The sequence below is a fragment of the Pelodiscus sinensis genome, chromosome 13 (assembly GCF_049634645.1).
Source record: "Pelodiscus sinensis isolate JC-2024 chromosome 13, ASM4963464v1, whole genome shotgun sequence".
NCBI classification, from domain to species: domain Eukaryota; kingdom Metazoa; phylum Chordata; order Testudines; family Trionychidae; genus Pelodiscus; species Pelodiscus sinensis.
Window position 1 is genome coordinate 2185463 of NC_134723.1, and position 10319 is coordinate 2195781.

Below are 10319 nucleotides of genomic sequence, written 5' to 3' on the forward strand. Positions count from 1 at the left end.
TTTGCATAATCATGTCCGAGCGCTATTTCGAAATACCCTATTTCGAAAAAGGAAACGCTGCTTAGACGCGGTTATTTCGAAAGAAAACCCTTCTTTCGAAATTACCGTTAAACCTCATTTTATAAGGAGCAAGGGTAATTTCGAAAGAAGGGTTTTCTTTCGAAATAACCGCGTGTGGCGCGGAGCTCCCTCCTGACCCCCCTGGTCGACAGCAGGAGATCCTGCCTCAATGAGTGCTGCCTCAATGTGCGCAGTTCAATATACACAGTGCAGTATGGCCTTTTAAGGCCAGGCCCACCGGCCCGAGTCAATATACACAGTTCAGTATGGCCCTTTAAGGCCAGGCCTGTCCTGACAGGTCAGGGTTATAGTGGGGCTGTGCCCCTGGTAGGGGGACCCGGGCCCACCCTACTCCACCGGGTCCCGGCCCAGGGCCCTGTGAGTGGCAGGACGGCGTGCCACTCCCTCGGCAGGGAAGTCCTGCCGAAACGCACTGAGGTTCACAGGGTAGGAGAGATGGCTCCCGCTCCTGCCCTGGGCCACTTCCTACCTGGTTTGCTTGGGTCACTTCCCCCGTACTTCCCCGGCTCTCTGCCTTCACGGCGGCAACGTCTCCTTGGCAGGTGGCCTCTGCAATGTCCCCACGGGCCTTGGTGTCTCCGCGGGCTTCTCCTGGGGTTGCCGGTCGCTGCGGGTCAGGAGCTCCCTCCGTAGGTCTTCTTCCTCGGCTGCCAGCCCAGACTGAGTCCTTCCCCAGGCTTTTATAGATGAGCTGCAGCCTGGGCATGCTCAGTAGGGCTGCGAGGGAGGGGCCTCTGCAGCCAGGTAACCCTGGCTGGGCCCTGCGGATTCCGTGCGGGCAGGGGCAGATGACGATTTTGCAGGGCCCAGGGCAGCACAATTTCGCGGGGCCCCCCCCTTGACACGACTCATGCGCGGGGCTGCTTGAAGCGCGGGGCCCGGGGCGGATGCCCCGCTCGCCCTGCCCTATATCTGCCCTGTCACACCGCATCTAGACAGCGTTTCTTTTTTCAAAATCGGGTATTTCGAAATAGCGCCCAGATGTGATTATGCAAATGAAGCACGGGAAGTTCAAATCCCCGCTTCATTTGCAATTTCGGGTGTCTGCATTTGCATTCCTCTCTCTCTCTCTCTCTCTCTCTCTCTCGAGGAATGGAGTGTAGACATACCCTTAATGAGGAGCCGTTTGCTATGTTATTGTCCCCGCATTGTTCAGTGCACGGTCCCTGTCTTACTGCTCGCACCCTCCTCTGAGGATGGAATTATTACCTTTCCCTGGGCTCTTCTGTGGCACCTGAGTACTTCCCGATCAATCATTTCTCTCCACCTGCCTGAGTCGTACCCCTCTTTTGCAGGCTGTCCCCAAACTAGAATCCCCCAGCTGAGGAAGCAGGCTGTATTGGTTAAAACATCAACCTGGCTGGGAGAAGGATAGGCAGCTCTACAAAAATGAAACATAACAAAGAGAAGAAAGGGGAAGCTGGTGACAATAAATGAGATGGTAGGAAGTCTATAGAAACATTGATAAGGGACGCAAAGGAGAACCCTAAGCTCAGGAGAGGTGTGGAATGGAATGGCCGTACTCCGGGTGACATTCGATGACCCAAAGATTGGGGGAGCAGAAAAGGACAGGCTGGGGGGGGGGGCGGCAGAATTGCTGGGCCCTGGGGCAGCTGCCTCCTTTGCCCCCACTCCTCTTCCCTGGTCGGCAGGCCGGAAGACTGGTCGCTGACACAGAGCAATCCGGATCATTGGGTAAGCTAGGGGCAACCAAACGGGCATTCCAATTGGCCACCCACAAGTGTATACACGAGGAACAAAAGATTTGGGGCTTTGATGTATAATCAGCTGAACGTGATCGCCCAGGCTGGTGCTATGGCCAGATGTCCTGGTGCAATCGCAGGAGGAATAAACAGGGCAATCCTGAGTAGAAACAGAGAGGGGTTGTATTTATTTAAAAACATGAGACTGGCCATGCTCTGTAGGGCCCATGGTCCATCTAGCTCAGTATCCTGCCTTCGCCCAGTGGCCAGCGCCAGGTGCTTTAAAAGGAATGAGCAGGACAAGGCTGTAACTCAGTGGCCCATCGGGGCATCTGATCCCGGCATCTGGAAGCTCTGCTTTGGGCTTTCACAACAGCCCCAGGCAATGAGTTGCACGGTCAACCTGTGGGTTGTATGAAGTTCCTCCTTAGGTTTTAAACCTGCTGCTCCCTAATTTCATGTGATGACCCTTGCTTCTCGCGCCGTGCGAAGGGGCAAACAACACGTCCTTATTCACTTTTTCCACACCAGTCACTGTTTCAGAGACCTCTTAGGTGTTGCGTTTCCCGGCTGTACGGTCCCAGTCTTGTAAATCTCTCATTATACGGAAGCTGTTCCCAGCCCTTAATCGTTTTTGTTGCCCTTTTCTGTACCTTCTCCAGCTCTAATATATCTGATTTGAGAGGAGGTGACTAGAACTGTATGCAGCATTCAAGAGGTGAGTGTTCTATGGATTTATAAAAAGTGACATTATATTTCATGGTTTATTTTCTATCCCCTTCTTAATATTTCCCAACATTCTGTTCACTTTTTTGACTGTCACTGCACATAAGCAGTGATACTCAAAAAAGCGGTTTTCATCAAACTGTCCACAATGATGCCAAGATCTCTTTCCCGAATGGCAACAACTAATTTAGTCCCCTCCCTCCCATTCTGTATGTTTAATTGCGATTACGTTTTCCAATATACGTTATTTTGCATATTTCAGCATTGGATGTAATCTGCCATTTTGTTGCCCATTTTCAAAAGAAGACCCCTTTGTAAATGGCTCAAAGTCTGCTTTGAATTTAACTATCTGGAATAATTTTTCATCACTTGCAAACTTTGCCCCCTCACTGTTTACTCCGTTCCAGATCATTCATGAATATGTTGAACACTACAGACCGCTGGGAAACCCAACTATTTCCTTCTCTCCTTTCTGAAAACTGACCATTCATTCCTATCCTTTGTTTCCTATCTCTTAACCTGTCACCGATCCACGAGAGAATCTTTCCTCTTGCCCAATGACTACTTAACTTCTCTTAAGAGTCTTTGATGAGGGATCTTGTCAGGGGCTCTTTTAAAGGCCAAGTACACTACATCCATTAGATCACCTTTGTCAATATGTTTGTTGACCCTCTCAAAGAATTCTGGCAGATTGTAGGATTTCCTTTTACAAAAGCCGTGTTGACTCTTCCACCAACAAATCACGTTCATCCATGTATCTGATAACTTCTGTTCTTTATTATAGCTTCAGCCAATTTGCCTAGTACTGAAGTAAAGCTTGCTGTCCTGCAACTGCTGAGATTTCCACTAGAGTTGTTGTTTTTTTTAAATTGGCATCATGTTAGCTATCCTTCACTCATCTGGTACAGAGACTGAGTAAAGTGATCGGTTCCATAAGATAGTAATTCTGCAATTTCATATTTGAGTTCCTGCAGAATGCTTAGGTGAATACCATCTGGTCCTGGAGAATTATTACCGTTTAATTTATCAATTTGTTCCAACACCTTCTCTAGTGACATCCCAATCAGGGGTAGTTCCTCAGATTTGTCACTTAAAAAAAAGGCTCAGGTGTGGGAATCCCCTTCACATGGTGTACAGTGAAGACTGGTGCAAAGAATTCACTGGGCTTTTCTGGAATGGCCTTGTCTTCTTTGCATGCTCCTGTAGCCCTCGGCTGTCCAGTGCTTCACTGATTATTTGGAAGCTTTTTGCTTCAAAAGTATGTTTGTTTGGTGCTATTACTTTTTGAGTCTTTTGCTAGTTGCAACATTCTTCTTTGGCCTGCTTAATTAGACTTGCCAGAGTTTATGCCCTGGTTTCCTCAGAATTTAACATCCAATTTTTAAATTGTTTTGCCTCTAACTGCCTCTTTCACTCTGTTTAGCTACAATGGATTTATTTTATTTACTTTTTTTTGGTCCTTAACTTTTTTAGAATGTGGGGCATCCATTTCCTTTGAGCCTCAGTCGGCGTGTTTCGAAAATGTTTCCGTGCCACTTGCAGGCATTTCTCTCTTGCGACAGGTTCCTTTTCATTTCTGTTATAATTAGCTTCCTCGTTTTTGTGTAATTCCCCTTTCTGAAACTAAACGCTACTGTGGTGGGCACCTGAGTATTCCCCCACCTCCCTTAAGACATGACATGTAATTATCTTCGCGTTGCTATTACTGAACAGCTCAGCCGTATTCACCTCCTGGACCCGGCCCTTCGCCCTGGGCAGGACTAAATCAAACACTAAGGTACATCTGGCTGCAGCCCCTCTTGCGGCTCCTCCGCTGAGCTGCCTACACCTCTCTCACCCCTCGTCTGTGTGTTGTGAGACTTCACCTGCAGCCTCCTCCTGGCACTGGCCAAGATGGCCACCTCCCACTGCAGGAGGAGGAAGCTGGACGGGGGCCTGCCCTGTGGCTGAGGCCTATTTCAGCCCATCATCCGCCAGGGAGAGCTCCTCTTCGTGGTGCCCACTGCTTCCTCAGACACCTCTTGAGGAGCTCAGTGTTCTCCTCTGGATTCTTCGTTATTCGCGTTGACCCCAGAAACATGATCTGTGGAACTCCTTGCCTGAGGAGGCTGTGAAGGCGAGGACTATTACAGGGTTTAAAAGAGAACTAGACAAATTCATGGAGGTTAGGTCCATTAATGGCTGTTAGCCAGGATGGGTAAGGAATGGGGTCCCTGGCCTCTGTTTGTCAGAGGGTGGTGATGGATGGCAGGAGAGAGATCCCTTGATCATTCCCAGTTCGGTTCACCCCCTCTGGGGCACCTGGTACTGGCCACTGTCGGCAGACAGGACACTGGGCTGGAGGGACCGTCGGTCTGACCCCGTCTGGCCATTCTTATGTTCTTAAACCAACAGCCGCCTGGACTCGGTGGTTCTGCCTCCTTAACTGAGGCCTGGGCCCTTCGTTTTGGGGTTCCACGGCCACCCCAGCATTACTAACAATAGGCACCTGCCATGCACACAGCCCAGCATGGAGCCCCCTTCTTCCTCTGCCACCTCCCAGGGCACCGAGTGGCAGCCCCTTCTAGCCTCACGTCAGAGGTTTCCACCGAGACCTTGCAGGGCCACCAGCCATTCACCAGGAGCTGGGGGCCGGCATCCGCCGTCAGGCCCACAGAGCGGCTCCCTGCAAGTGGCAGGCCAGAGAGGCAAGCTGCGTCTTCTGCTCTGTGTTATGTAAAGTCGGAATAAAAATAATTGTTTGAGCCACACTCTGGCTGGTGTCGTCCCGAGGAGATAAGGCGGGAGACGGTGGGCTGCAGACTGGCAGAGGCAGGCCAAGGGACACCAGACGCCTGGGAGAGGCTATGAGATAGCAAAAACCGTGGGGCGGGCACTGGGAGGAGCAGACTACGTGGTGGCAGAGGGAGTCCCTCAGCATAGACCCGGCTGCTCAGTTCAGCCAGCCCCAAAGGCTGCCTTGGGGGTCACAGCAAAGAAGGAAAATCAGTCTCCCAGGCAGGAAGAGGTGTTGGAAAACCAGAAACCCTTGAACCAGACACTGCATTCATAAGAATCCAGGAACTGTCAGACGACAGCTCCATCTAGCTCAATGTTGTCCCCCCCCCACAGCACCCAGCTGCTTCAGAGGAAGGGGTCAGAAAACCCAGAAATTGACAATTACAGACTGCATCGCCTACAGGGGAAACTTCCTCTTAATCCCCTGCGTTAGGCAGTGTTTTGTGCCTGGAATCAGACACGCACCACGTGACCGAACACTCTGCCTCCCCCTACCCCTGCATAAACCAGTGCGTGTTGCAAGGAATCCTTCGAAATGAAAAGGGAACGAGAGGGACGGCATCCGGGGACCCAACACGGCGCAGAACGGGCCACGGCGGCGGGGAGCCCCTCCGGCAGCCCCTCCCCCCAGACGACCATTCCTCAAACCCGGAGCAAAGTGAGAGCCACGTCGTTTCTGTGGGGAACCTCTCCATGGTGCCCTAGGTGCATGTTACTCTGTGCCGCTCAGCCGCCTCTCGCTATCACTGGCTGGGGCCCAGGACCTTAGTCTCCTTTCCTGGCTCACGTTACCGAGGGGAGGAGGCCTGCCTTGATCATGGGCAGCATGGTCCAGACAACACTGGACTAGGAGCCGAGATACCCCAATTCTAGTCCCACCTGCTGCGAGCCTGGGCCCGGCCCTGCCCCTCCCCAGGCCTGCTTCCCCCTCCCCGTCAGTCTGGGCTGTTTCAGTTGTCAGCTCTGTGGGGCAGTCGCTGCACGCGTGTAGTGTGCCCCTCTCAGGCTCCACTGGGGTCTTTACAGACCCGAGCGAGAGATCTGAGGGTGGCAAATAATTCCTCCCAAAGGTGCAGTCCGAGTACGGGAAGGCTCCTGGATGACTGGGCACCAGCCTTGGTTGGAGCCCAGCAGAGCGGAGCATTGCTGTTCTCCCCAGGCGCGCGGCCACGAATCGCACCCACCTCCAGAGAAGTCCCTGCAGACCAGCGGGTCCCAGAGCTGCTGTGGGGAAGGCTCGTCCTTTCGTAGCCAGCAGGACGCCCGAGGGGGCTCTGGGCAGCCTCGAGTCCACCCGCCTGCCCCGCTCAGTCCATCTCAGAGGTGCCCCCGGACTCTTCGTGTTTGCAGCTACTAAGAGGGCTGCCCCTGAGGCCAGCCCGGTGCGTTAGGTACTCATGTCTCAGCCGGGTGACCGGGAGCTGGCCTTTCAGTGCAGTGCCTGAGTGGTTAAGATACTCGGCTGCAGAAAAGGGAGCCCTAGAAATCACAGGACTTGCTAGGGTCACCTGGGAACATGCCAGGAACCTGAGGGCAGCACCTAGCAGGCAAAATTCACCCCCCCTTTGGAAAGAATACGGGGCTCCCCTGGCCTGCTCCTATCAGAGAGAGACAGAATTCCTGCCTCTCCCTCTCCTCATCCAGCTGCTCTCGAGCAAAGCAGGCTCTGCCAGCCCCCTCCCCACAGCTCCCCTGTGGCGGATGCCTCCCCCAGTCCCTCTGTGGAACAGGAAACGGCAGCTCTCCCAGCCTGCGGCCGAGTACCGCTCCTAGGTAGAGCCATTAGTTACTACGCAGGCCACGCGGCCGCCTCAGCGAAACAGGCTCTCGCCTCATCCCAGGCTGTGCGCTGCAGAGCAGGGAAGGCAACAGACGTCGTCGTTCTGGAGAAAACGCAGCTGAGGGGCAGAGCGCTCTGCACACACACAAGGGGGTGTCGGGGAGACGCAGACTTGCCAGAGCAGAGCAAGGACCGAAGCCCCAGGAGGCAGGGGACGGGGCATCACCGGGGAAGGCCCCTGCCCTGCGATGGAAGGGTTGGGGAGCCAATGGCGTTCAGAACAGTTACGGCTGAACGACTCCAATTGTAGCGTCTGGCCAGTTAACAGCGGCTGGGCCGGCCCAGGGCGAGGGGCTCCCTGGGCTGTGGGCAGGCATGGCGGGAAGCTGTGCTGTGGAGCTGGGGTCCCGCTGCCCTTTCCCGGCGCACGGCGGGGCTGGGACTGAAGCTGTGGAGGCTGCAGTGCAGAGTCCTGCCTGCCCCCTCCCGGCTGTGGCTGCCGGGGCTGCCGCGGGTCCATGGCCGCCCCCTGTACCCAGACCTGTCCGGTTTCGGACACCTGGCCTATCCAGTTAACCCAGGGAACACTCAGGTACGCCTACTGCTCACCAGTGGCCTTGGGCATCCCTAGAAGGGCGGGGGTGCCGCTCTGGTACAAGTGGAGCCTGCCGCTGCCAGGACTAAGGAGACCGGGCCTGGCACAGAGCCCTAGGGCCTCAGCAGAGTGGATGGAGCACTGGGGTGGCACTTAGGGCCACAGAGCGGCATAGGGAGAAATAAGAGGGTTGCCAGAGGACAATTCACAGCCCGAGGGGAGGGGAAGGGCCCAGGGAGGGGCTAACGTAGCTCTGCAGTGGGGGGCAGATGGCTGGGCCCAGGGGCTCAGAGCTCCCAAGCGCAGTGGGGCTGTGCAAGGCGGGGCAGTCTCCGGTGACCAGCAAGGGAGACAGGGCACAGGGATGGGCTCAGGACGGGGGGCCCAGCTGCAGGGGAAGCAGCCTGCTATGGAGCAGGTGGGGGGCAAGGCCCCACAGCTGGTGAGGTGGGTTGGGGGGTGAGGAGGGACGTGTGGCCCTGAGGCAGCAGGGACAGAACAAGGGGTGAGGGGAGGAAGGGCACGTACCGGGGTGGGGCTCCTAGCAGAAGAGACAAGAGAAGGGGCCACCCCGGGCAGAAGAGGGGACGGAGTGGGGAGAACTGAAGGGCCTAGAACAGAGTGAACCTGGGCCAAGAGGAAAAGGGCCCGGGACAGAGCACTTGGAGCAGTGGGGAAGAGATGGAGGAGCTGCGGGGGGGGGGGCTGCTCCTGGGGAGAAGGGACAGAGCTCCGTGGGGGCTGGGGGAGGCCATTCAGAGCCCAAGGAGCAGGGCACAGGGTGCTGTGAGGAGGAGGAGGAGGAGGAGGAAGGGGCCAGGCTCTAGGGGCACGGGCAAAGGAGACAGGCGGGTGAAAGGCGCAGAGCAATGGACGGGTGTGAAGGCCCAGGGCAGAGGAGCAGGAAGGGACAGGGCTGTGTGGTGCAGGGACCTGGGTTGGGTGGCAGAGGGAACAGGGCTGTGCTGTGGAGGGGAGCAGAAGGGACAAGGCCCAGTGGTGGCAGGGAACAGAGGCCTGCGGGGGGGGGGGGGCGAGGGAACAGGCTGTGCAGGGGTGGGGGAAGCAGAGCTGAGTGCTGAGAAGCTGGAGGGCACAGCCCTGCAGTGGTAGGGAAAGGGGGGAAGGGACTGTGCAGTGCCTAGGCAGAACCTGGGGGGGGGGAGAGGGAGAGGGGACAGAGTTGTGCAGAGTCCTGGGCAGAGTGGGTAGGAGAAGGGCCATGCTGGCATGGGGAGAGAGGACAGAGCTGTGCAGTGTCTGGGGGGATGTCACGGGGCAGGGCTGTGTTGTGGGGGGCCCAGGTGGGGGGAGCAGAGGGAACAGAGCTGTGTAGAGTGGGGGGGTACAGGGGACAGGGCTGTGTTGTGGGGGGAGCAGAGGGCAGGGCTGTGTTGTGGGGGGAGCAGAGCTGTGTAGAGTGGGGGGGTACAGAGGACAGGGCTGTGTTGTGGGGGGAGCAGAGCTGTGTAGAGTGGGGGGGGTACAGAGGGCAGGGCTGTGTTGTGGGGGGAGCAGAGCTGTGTAGAGTGGGGAGGTATAGAGGACATGGCTGTGTTGTGGGGGGAGCAGAGGGCAGGGCTGTGTTGTGGGGGACCCAGGTGGGGGGAGCAGAGGGAACAGAGCTGTGTAGAGTGGGGGAGTACAGAGGACAGGGCTGTGTTGTGGTGGGCCCAGGTGGGGGGAGCAGAGGGGACAGAGCTGTGTAGGGGGGGCACGGGGCAGGCCTGTTGTGGGGGGAGCAGAGGGGACAGAGCTGTGTAGAGTGGGGGAGTACAGGGGACAGGGCTGTGTTGTGGGGGGAGCAGAGGGCAGGGCTGTGTTGTGGGGGCACAGGGGGCAGGGCTGTGTTGTGGGGGAAGCAGAGGGGACAGAGCTGTGTAGAGTAGGGGGGGCACAGGGCTGTGTTGTGGGGGGAGCAGAGGGGACAGAGCTGTGTAGAGTGGGGGAAACAGGAGACAGGGCTGTGTTGTGGGGGGAGCAGAGAGGACAGAGCTGTGTAGAGTGGGGGGGCACGGGGCAGGGCTGTGTTATGGGGGGAGCAGAAGGGACAGCTGTGTAGAGTGGGGAGGTACAGGGGGCAGGGCTGTTGTGGGGGGGGCCCAGGTGGGGGGAGCAGAGGGAACAGAGCTGTGTAGAGTGGGGGGGCACAGGGCTGTGTTGTGGGGGGCCCAGGTGGGGGAGCAGAGGGGACAGAGCTGTGTAGAGTGGGGGGCACAGGGGACAGGGCTGTGTTGTGGGGGGAGTAGAGGGGACAGAGCTGTGTAGAGTGGGGGGGCACAGGGCTGTGTTGTGGGGGGCCAGGTGGAGGGAGCAGAGGGGACAGAGCTGTGTAGAGAGGGGGGCACAGGGGACAGGGCTGTGTTGTGGGGGAGCAGAGGGGACAGGGCTGTGTTGTGGGGGGAGCAGAGGGGACAGGGCTGTGTAGAGTGGGGGGCACAGGGCTGTGTTGTGGGGGGAGCAGAGGGGACAGAGCTGTGTAGAGCGGGGGGCACGGGGCAGGGCTGTGTTGTGGGGGGAGCAGAGGGGACAGGGCTGTGTAGACCGGGGGGGGCACAGGGCAGGGCTGTGTTGTGGGGGGAGCAGAGGGGACAGGGCTGTGTAGACCAGGGGGGGCACAGGGCAGGGCTGTGTTGTGGGGGGAGCAGAGGGGACA